Source organism: Urocitellus parryii, chromosome 2, assembly GCF_045843805.1.
Source record: "Urocitellus parryii isolate mUroPar1 chromosome 2, mUroPar1.hap1, whole genome shotgun sequence".
NCBI classification, from domain to species: Eukaryota; Metazoa; Chordata; class Mammalia; order Rodentia; family Sciuridae; genus Urocitellus; species Urocitellus parryii.
In genome coordinates this window covers 173,600,981-173,611,195 of record NC_135532.1, presented here as the reverse complement: position 1 = coordinate 173,611,195, position 10,215 = coordinate 173,600,981, and the positions used below count along the sequence as shown (strand labels likewise).

Genomic DNA, 10,215 nt, shown 5'->3' with positions numbered 1-10,215 from the left:
AACCCAGGGCCTTGTGCATGTGAGGCAAGAACTCTACCAACTGAGCTATATCCCTAGCCCTACAATTTCATTTTTAAATGGCTGAATAACATTCCATTGTGTATATGTATCTGCATTCTTGCTATTTGTCCCTTTTTATAAATAGTTTCTCCAGCTGTATTGTTTGCCTTTTCAGAGGTACATGTTTGAATATCTCTTTACATATCTGCCCAGTACGCAACTCTACTCAATAAACAATAAGGGATTACCTTTTCATCTCAGCCATTATCAATAACTATCATTTTTTCTGGAATCAAAGCATTCAAAAATTCTTGAAGATACCTTTCTTACTTTTCTTTCTTAAGCAATAGCCTTGGGCTGGGGATGTAACTCAAGGGTAGCACACTTACCTAACCCTGATTCCCATCCTCTGTACCAAAAAAAGAAAAGAAAATTTCTTAAGCAATAGCCTCATTGCTAGAAGCTTAGGATTTTTCAGTTTCCAGGCTTCTGCCTCACTGTACATGTTCTTATTTGCATTGGGCCCTGAATGAGTAAACACTTCACATTTGTTTAACCATATAGTTTAAGAAGATTTCCTACTTTGAAATTCACTGATGAAGGAAATAAAGGGATGTTATTTCCATGCGGCAAACAAGGAGACTGAGGCACAGAGCCATTAATGAGATGCTGACTTCTAGGCTGGGGCTCTTTTTACTACTTAAGTGGCTTCTCTGGTTTGCTTTTTCTGCTATTTTTCACTCACCAACTAGCAAGCCTCTACAGGAGTTTTCATGTGAAGAAAAAAAGGGAGAATTTTGTAGTGGATGACGGTTGTACCCTCTTTTTCATCAGTAATCCCCCTGCAGTAGCTATCAGGTATTTCCTTTAGAGTGGCTTTTTTTTTTTTTTCCGGGGGGCGGGGGTGTGGTGTGTAATAGGGATTGAACCCAGGGGCACTTTTAGCACTGAGTTATATCTCTAGCCCTTTTTATATTTTCTTCCTTTTTTTTTTTTTTTAAATGGTGCTGGGGGCTTTGTACATACAAGGCAAACACCCTACCAACTGAGTAATATCCCCAGCCCTTTATTTCCATTTTGAGACAATGTTTTACTAACTTGCCCAGGGTATCCTTGAACTTGGAACCCTCCTACCTCAGCCTTCAAGTAGCTGGGATCAAAGGCCTGGCTAGGGTAGGATTTTTTTTTTTTTTTGGTGGTGGGGGTGGGGGTAATGGGGATTGAACTCAGGGGCATTGGACCACTGAGTCACATCCTCAGACCTATTTTGTGTTTCCCAGCCCTATTTTGTGTTTTATTTATAGACAGGTCTCACTGAGTTGTTTAGTACCTTGCTTTTGCTGAGACTGGCTTTGAACTCTCCATTCTTCTGCCTCAGCCTCCAGAGCTGCTGGGATTACAGGTGTATACCATCTGGACACAATACCTTTATTTTATTTACTTATTTTTATGTGGTGCTGAGGATTGAACCAGGGTCTTTCACATGCTAGGCCACAACCCCAGCCCAAGGCTAGGATTTTTTAACAACCCCAGGCTCATTCTCACTTCAGACCTTTCATGTGAGTAGGGCTATTCTCCACTGAAATGTCTTCTCTCTTCCTCTACATGAACCTAAATGCTACCCCAGTCTGTAGACATCTTCTATTTCACAGTCCTACTGGACCCCAGTCCTCCCCACCCAGACTCTTACTGAACTGAACCAATGCTGATCAAGGGTCTACTCTGAGCCAGTCATGTTTTTTAGGAGTTCCTCACTGCCTTAGCTCATTTAAACATAGAAAGGAAGGGCTGGGGATGTGGCTCAAGCGGTAGCGCGCTCGCCTGGCATGCGTGCGGCCCGGGTTCGATACTCAGCACCACATACCAACAAAGATGTTGTGTCCGCCGAGAACTAAAAAATAAATATTAAAAATTCTCTCATCTCTCTCTCTCCTCTCTCACTCTCTCTAAAAAAAAAAAAAAAAAGAACATGGGAAGCAGTTTTTTTTTTCATGATGAATTTTATGGTTTCTGGATTATATCTCAATTATAAAAATTTTAAGTGAGTACTTATGGAGGAAAGTTAACATTTCCACTTAAACATTTTCCCATTATAGTTACATTCCATTCCTAAACACACAATCAAATGGCATCTCCTATAAGATCACACTTAAGTGATGATATCCTGCCCCATAGCTCAGATCTCACTATAGTTTTTTTTTTTCTTTCTTGCATTGTATCTTTCAGGAAAATTATTAGTAATAGTTGGGAGGCAGGTTAGCCCTATTTTAAAGTTGATACATCCAGCATCTGACTCTCCAGGCTTTGTGTTCTTTCCCCCATAACTCAAGGTGTTGTTTTTTCTTTAGCACATTTTTTTTTTACACTGTACATTTCTTGACAACCTCCACAAATTTTATGAAAAGTCTAGCATACATGATTTGATTTTTCTGCCCTTTTTGGAAGAACTGCAAGAATTTTATTTCCAGAGTAAGTTAAATCTTTTGTTATAGTTTGTGGAAGGTTGAACATTGAAAACTATCCACATCAGCTATACTGGATAGTTTAGATAAAGGTTATCAAAACCTTATTTCATTAAAAACATTCTATGTTACTGGATTTCCACAAGTATGAAATAATGCTATGTAATAATGGTAACAATAATAACAATGACAATCAGATTTTAAAAAAAGAAAATGAATGTTTGGAGTTGGAGGCTAAAAACATACAGGATTCATAACAAAGCAAGATATATTTATATTCATTTACTTGAAACTGTAGAGGAGGAATATCTTGCAACTTCCAGAGACAAAGAGTTAGTAAGGGAATTTGATTGCATAGTGTCTGTTACCACTAATAAAAGCATGAAAATAAAAACAATAAATAAAAACAATTGACATCCTCTTTGGTGTTTTATTCAGTGAATATAAAATTTTATTTGAAATTTCATATCAATGGATGATCCTGACTTTGCTTTTCTCCATGAAGGTATGAGATATTTCACCTTGAAATACTAGTATTGTTAAATATCCTTAACTTGCATGCACCATCTGATAGAGGACCAGGACTTGAGGTCAGTCCCTCATTTTTGCCCTTTCTTAGCAACAAATAGCCAGACTAGATGATGCCCAACCACTTTAAAAGAGTTTAAGGACACAAGTCCTTAAGGGGTGGGGGAGGGTTAAGGTGGGGGATCTTAGGTAGCTAGTCAGCCAGGAAAGGGAGCAGGGAAAAGGCAACAAAGGGCAACTGAAAATCACAGAGAGCCTTATCTGACAGATAAGCACGTGGAAGATTGGGGTTTGGAATGTTAATTACATTTCCTCAAAGGGAAAAAAATTGTTTCAAGATCAGGTCACCTTAACAGGTGGCCTCAACTATAACCCAAACTATCATAACCTCCAACCACTGTGGCAACTAAAACCGGAAGACCTTCACAACAAAAGCTTGCTGAAGGCTATTCAAAGGTAATAAACAGATTAAGGGAGCAGTAAATTGAGGCAAAAAGAGGAGAATTCAATTTCCTTAAAATCATCAGTTCTGCAAGCATCTTGAATTCTTGCATCCTCTTTTGGAGGCAACCCCTGCAGTTCCCATTTCACCTTTCAAAAGTCAGGAAGCAGACTTGGGCAGGACTCACTGAAACTTCCCTGAGACCCCCAATAAAACTGGGGCGGGCAGGAGGGCTGCACCATCCTCCTGACAGGGCCCATTCTACCTCATAACCAAGGAAAAGCAGACGGTCTATTGTCTGAATTTCAAGGCAACTAAGGTGCAGCGATGTTCTGGCTTATAAGATTTTTAAATACATATTTTAGAGTGGAGAGAGATTTTATACAGGGGTGGGTGTAAATGGAACTGCTGCAAGGCTCTTGGATGGCACATGCCCATAATCCCAGCTCCTGGGAGGCTGAGATAGGAAGATCTGCAAATTTGACCTCAGCCTGAGCTACTTAGCAAGACCCCATCTAAAAATAAAATCTAAGGGTGGAGATGTAGTTGAGTAGTAGAGCTCTTAATTAACATGCACCAAGCCCAGGGTTCAATCCCCAATACTACAGAGGAAACAAACAAAAACCTGCGGTGGCAAATCCCAAGTATTTGCCCTTATTTCAGAACCGAATGTGGGAAAAGGCAAGAGCCTACAGCCCCAGAATAGATTTGCATTTTAAAGTACTGCCCCAGGTCCCGTAGGGCTCCACCTACAAAGTCTGTTGTTGTTATCTGTAACCCTCTGTTGGTCCAGGTTTAACTTAGAAGCTATTTGTAAACTCTCTCTCATTGGTCTTGGTCTGTAATGGACAGAAGGCAAAATGTGAATGTCTGCAAAGACTTTTAAAAGTGACAAGAATCCTGTCGTATTTGTTATGCATTCAGCAATCCTGTAACAATAATGGCAGTAAACGTGAAGTTAAATCTACAATCCTATCACCTCAGCATGTTTCTTGTTTCTGCCTTCCTTTCCATTTTCTTATGCCTTAAACATATGCAAATCCCTCTGTCAGTCTAGGTTCAAGTGCTGCTTGTATACCTCCTGAAAACAATTTTGCATTTTGCTTTTATTTTTCTCCCCTTTTTGCTTATTTCTGAGGCTGCGAAATATATATGTTTACAATATGCCTTAGTGGCTACCTCATATTCCATCCTGGTTATTCACTTTAAGTAACTATTCACCATAAATATTTTGGAGTCAAAGCTAACACTTTCGACCTTGCACTGCAGGGCCTGGAGGTCGGTCAAGGTTAGGCGGGCGACAAGGGCTGGGTCCAGTGACCCAGAGGAGGGAGCCCAGTAGAAAGCCAGTGCGCCAATCGCTCGGCTTCCCCCGGCACCTGCCGTCTTGGCGCCTTTTCTCTGAGACCTCGCCCCACCCCGCGCACCCAAGCGGAGGGCCGGGCCGGGTGCGCGCGCACATCACCCCAGGCGGTTTCTTTAGAGTACCTCGTTAGGTGTACGTGAGGCAGGAAGTGACGCAAATCCTAGGGGGTCGAGTGGGGCGGGCCCATGCTATAAGCCGCCGGTTGCGGGTGGCCAACCTCTCAGAGGGCGTCTGGATCTCGAGTAGAGGCTGGGCGGTAGCGGACAGAGGAGGAGGCGCCTGAGTGAGTGACGAGCGGCGGCTGTTAGAACTTCAGAGACCCTCTTGTTCTTTCCTCAGCCTGGGAGGCGGGTTGGAGTGGTGTCCGGGCCGACCCCACCTCGGTGCTGTCCAGCAGCTGCGGGGAGGTGCGGAGGTTGCAGCGCCTCGGTGGGGCGGGCGGGATGCTGCGGGAGCCGCGAGCTGGTGGGCCGGGGGCTACGGCCGCGCCGAGGGCGGGCTGCAGGTGCAGAGGGGTGGGGCCGCTCTGCAGAGAGGAACGTCCTTTTACTCCTGCGTTTTGCGCCTGCCTTGGTCGCGGAGAGGCGAATGGTTTTTCTTTAGGGCTTAGGGCAAGAATAAAAATATCCCATCATCGCTCTGCCCTCTCTCCATTCTGCTTCCGGCTCCTCGGGCCGGGTGGATCCCTGTTCCTCACTAGCTGGCTCTTAAAAGCTGCATGCCCTCCTAGCCAGGCTCAGGGGCAGCCACGCTGCAGCAGCACTGCTGAGCTTGGAGCACGTGGCTGCTCCAGGAAGTAACCCCCAGCAGTGGCTGTCGGGGTTCTTGGGTGACCTTGGGCTTATAACCCTTCTCTTCTGCAAGGCCTGGTCTCACTGCTAGAATGGACAAAGCTGACCCCTATTCGGTTACGAGAGTGTCATGGGCATTTAGGTGGCAGTTTCTGAGAACCGTACATTTGAGCTCCGGTACCACCTGATCTTTTGCCAGGCTCTGCCTGTTGGCCTTGTGTGTGGACTCTCAAATTTTCCCAAGGCGGAATCAAACAGAACGTCCCAGATGTTCACATTAAGAGTACTGCTGGCAGTCTTTCCTACAAGATGGGAGACCGTAGGAAAAAGACTTGTGTGTAAACTCTGGGAATTAGCAGTGTGATCAAAGGGCTTTTGAGACCTATTGTGTTCATTGTTTCTGCTGGACAGCTCTCTACAGTGGTTGTGTGGAGAGAGGGTCTGTAAGAAAATGATATTTAGTGACACCTCTTTTCATTTAACACTTTCTCCCTGCCACTGATTGCAGTGACCTTGGGGTACATAACTTATGGAGAGGACTGCAGTATTGTGTATTTTCCCATTAAGAGGATTGAAATAGGAAATAGTTGTCCAGTTACAGAAGTATTCTACCCGACGTCTTTATTGGGGGCTTAACTACGAGTCTGTAATAGTAGGTGCTGACTCATTTGTCTCAGAGCTGGGAAATTTGACCCATTAACAAAGAAATTTAAGCTGACTTCTAGAATTTACTGCGAAAATTAAGTTTAGGCTCTCTAAAGTACTTGTGGGTCCTGCATTGGTTTTGGATTATAAACTTAGTGTGCTTTATATGAAGAACCCACAGTTGGATATAATATAGTACCCCACCACCCACTTTGGGATGCTGTTGTCAAGTAATCATGACTGTAAACCTAGCCAGTGTTAAGGATTTAGTTTGGGTAACTCAACCCTAAGGCAGTTATTTGTTTCTGATAATGTGCTTATCTATTATAGAGTAAGGTTCCTAGCTAAACCTTAGGCAAACAATGAAACCTAGTTAAAAATGGCCTTGTGGAACTCTTCTGTGTAGGTGCTTTCTTTCTGCTGTCCCTGATGAGCAGACTGCAGTGACTTCGAGTGGTTCTGTAATTCTGACCTTCAGTTTGGGCAATCTCTTTTCAGAAAGCTATATGGGAAGGAAGCTGCTGCTCCACTGCTCTTTCATTTCAGGCCATAAAATTAAACTCTTAACTAGAAGCACCTTGACCATCCCTTGTGAATTCATACGTGTGTGTGTGTGTGTGTGTGTGTGTGTATAAGTACATGAGTTTTGAGCACCCTGCACAAGTTTGGTAAATTCATGTAATCCTTTTCTTTTCACCTGGTGAATGCATAGTTGTCTAAGGAAATGTTTGCATTGTCTACAACCAGGTGCTTCAGATTTTAGAACCCTACCAGGTATATTTTACAGTTTTTCTGCTTTTATTTATTTAGATACCTGGGATTGAACCCAGGGCTTACATAACCATTGAACCACATTTCCAGCCTTTTATATTTATTATTTTGAGACAGGATCTTGCTAAGTTACCTAATTCAGTAAGTTGCTGAGGCTGACTTTCAACTTGAAATTCTGCCACAGTGTACCACTCATTGTGCCCAGCAGTTTTTCTGCTTTTAAAGAAACTTCCTTCTACCCAAGATTTACCTGGTGATTTCAGGATAAACCAGACTAGTGATAAAGATGGAAAAGATTCTAGTTCCAAACTTTTCATTATGTTCTTTTTTCATGTCATTTGGAACCTCATATGCATGAATCATGCACCAATACTGTTAAGAAATAAAATTTTTACTCCTTATTAATTAACACATAGTCCATTATTCAGTGTTCCAGGATAGGGAAATATGTCAGAAAAAACTTCATAAAGATGGGCATTGAGCTGAGTCTGGAAGAGATGAATAGGACCTCAAGGAACAGGGAAGAATGTAGGTAAAGTGTATTCTGTCTCATTTAGGAGAAAATGCAGATTATGAACATAAGGCAGTGAAGATTTTTAGAACAGATCCTCAAAAACGGGTACAGGAACTTCCTTTTATGTGAACTCCAAAGACTTGAAACAGTGGCTGATTTTCTAAATTGAAGTGGGCTTGCTGGTATTGACAAATGGCTTGTCCTTACTTCACAAGAGAGAGTAGTGGTTTTGTCTGTTATAATAGGTAAGAGTATATCTGAACTCTTCCACAACCTCCAGCTCTATGAAATGTTTATAGATCCTTAGTCTTGAGATACTACAATTAGTTTGAGATTTCAAGATAGTTCTTCACTAAGGTACATCCCCAGCAAGATGACTTTATTTTAAGGAAGGTTGGGATTGTAGTCTACCTAGTATCTTTTGCCTGTTTATCTTCTGTCTCACAACTCAAAAGACATTTCAGATCCTCCTTCTGTTTCACATAAGAATTGAACTGGTTTTTTTCCCCCTCAAGCTGGGTGTGGTGATCTATACCTTAAACCCAATTTCTCCAGAGACTGAGTCTGGAGGATGGCAAGTTTGAGGCAAGGGAGCAATTAATGAGACCTTGTCTCAAGATAAAAAGGGCTGGGGAATATTTATAGCTCAGTGGTAGAGTGCTTGCCTAGCATATATGAGTACCCAAGTTCTATCCCCGTTGGGAACTTCAGAGATAACACAGTTAACTAATGTGTGTAAAAATCCAGGTGATATTAGGATTGTATCTTGTAATAGATTAATCAGCATTGGTGATGACATCTTGAAATAAACCAAATGAGAATTGTTTTTGACTTTTAGATATGGCTTTTTAATAGAACTGTTTATAGACAGAATGGTGTTGATAACTGGTAGGAAAAGTTTCTCTCCCATGCCCCTTTAGAGTACATAAATTAGAGTGATTTCACTTGGGTTTTTGTTTTGTTTGCCACAGATTAAACCCAGGGGCACTTAATCATTGAACCACAACCCCAGTCCTTAAAAAAAAAAAAAAAAACAAACTTTTGAGCCAGGGTCTCATTTAAGTTGCTGAGGTTGTCTTTGAACTTGTGATCCTCATCCCTCAACCTTCCAAGTAGCTGGGATTATAGGCTTGTGCTCCCATATTCAAGTGACTTATTTTATGTTACGTTATTAATTTTGTGTCTGTAGATTGAAATAAAAATAACATTTGTTTTATCAGTAACATGTACTCTGGTTTTAATTACATAAATAATAAATATGTGTAAATGTCTACTTGTTTTATAGATTTGAAAATCACTCAATCTCGTTTATTTAATTTGTTTAAATAATTTATTTAAATGTGTTATGACTTAAAATTATTTCCATGACCAACGGTATAGCTCAGTGGTAGAGTGTTTGCCTAGCAGGGATGTTTCATCCTGGGTTCCATCCCCACTACTGCAATAAATAAATAAAATTATATAAACAAAATTAATTTAAAACTATAAAAATTGAGGCATGGTTGGGTCAGACAAGTTTTAAACTTATAAACTGTTTTCTCCTAGAAAAAGGATGATTAAAATTGGCTTAGGGTGGGGCCTTCTGGTTCTGGCCCAAGTGATTGTGGTTATACACTTTTGGTGCAATGGTAGTGATAAAACTTTGTACCAGAAGGGGCAAGAGATTGTACTTCTAAGAATATGATAGGTTGCATATGACTTTGGTCTTTAAAGCCTGGGGATAAAAAAAAAAAATGATTAATAGTACTTTTTAGAAACGAACTTTTTAGCCAGGTGTGGTGGTACTTGCCTGTAATCTCAGCAGCTCAGGAGGCTAAGGCAGGAGGATTGCAAGTTTGAAGCCAGCGTCAGCAACTTATCGAAGCTCTAAGCAACTCGATGAGACCCTGTTTCAAAAGAGGAGGCTTTCTCTAAAGCCAGTTTACACAGTGTCTTTTATTTTGTAGGTGGCATGCTTTCTACCTTGTGGGTATTTAAATAATGTGCTATAAGTGTACTTCTGTGTTTGGAAAAGACTTAAAAGTGAATTATATGTAATAGATGTCCGTTTTCAACATCACTTTCAAGTACCTGGATGCACTCAGACCAAATTTATTCGAAAATTATGATTTCAGTAAAGGCTTTAACTTGACATGACATTTAGTTACAGAGATATTTTACTTTGATTATAAATAAAATAAAGGTATTGTGTCCAACTACAGTTAAAAAATAGATATTTTTTAAAAAGGGGCTGGGGTTATAGCTCAGCAATAGAGTACTTGCCTAGCACATGCGAGGCCCTTGGTTCAATCTCAGCACCAATAAAAATAAATAAAATAAGATTGTGTCCAACTACAACTTAAAAAAAATTAATTCCAGGGGTAAGAATATAATTTCCCTCCCTCCTGCCCTCCCTTCCTTCCTTGGGATTGAACCCAGGGATGCTTTACTATTTACCATTGAGCTATATTCCCAGTTCTTTTTTTTTTTTTTTTTTCCTAGTGAGACAGTTCTCACTAAGTTGCTGAGGGTCTTGCTATATTGCACAGCTGGCCTCAATTTTGTAATATTGCCCCAGACCATTGAGCCACTGGGATTACAGGTATATGCCACTGCCTTGGCCAAGAATACTTTAGATTTAGAGTATCAGTTTGCACCCAGGTGCAGTAGCACATGCCTATAATTCTGGCCGCCCTGGAGGCTGAGACAAGAGGATC

The 10,215-nt window shown here is 41.2% G+C and overlaps 1 protein-coding gene across 2 annotated transcripts in view; it reads left to right on the top strand.

Annotated features, from left to right (window-relative positions):
• Positions 1-4,984: 4,984 nt before the first annotated feature.
• The window catches only part of Tfrc (transferrin receptor), a 31,169-nt gene continuing 25,938 nt past the window's right edge, over positions 4,985-10,215 (top strand). The window contains exon 1 of one of the 2 annotated variants that reach the window (XM_026393713.2): positions 4,985-5,081. The gene's annotated coding sequence lies outside the window, so the exon portion shown is untranslated. The other variant, XM_026393715.2, reaches the window with a different exon arrangement.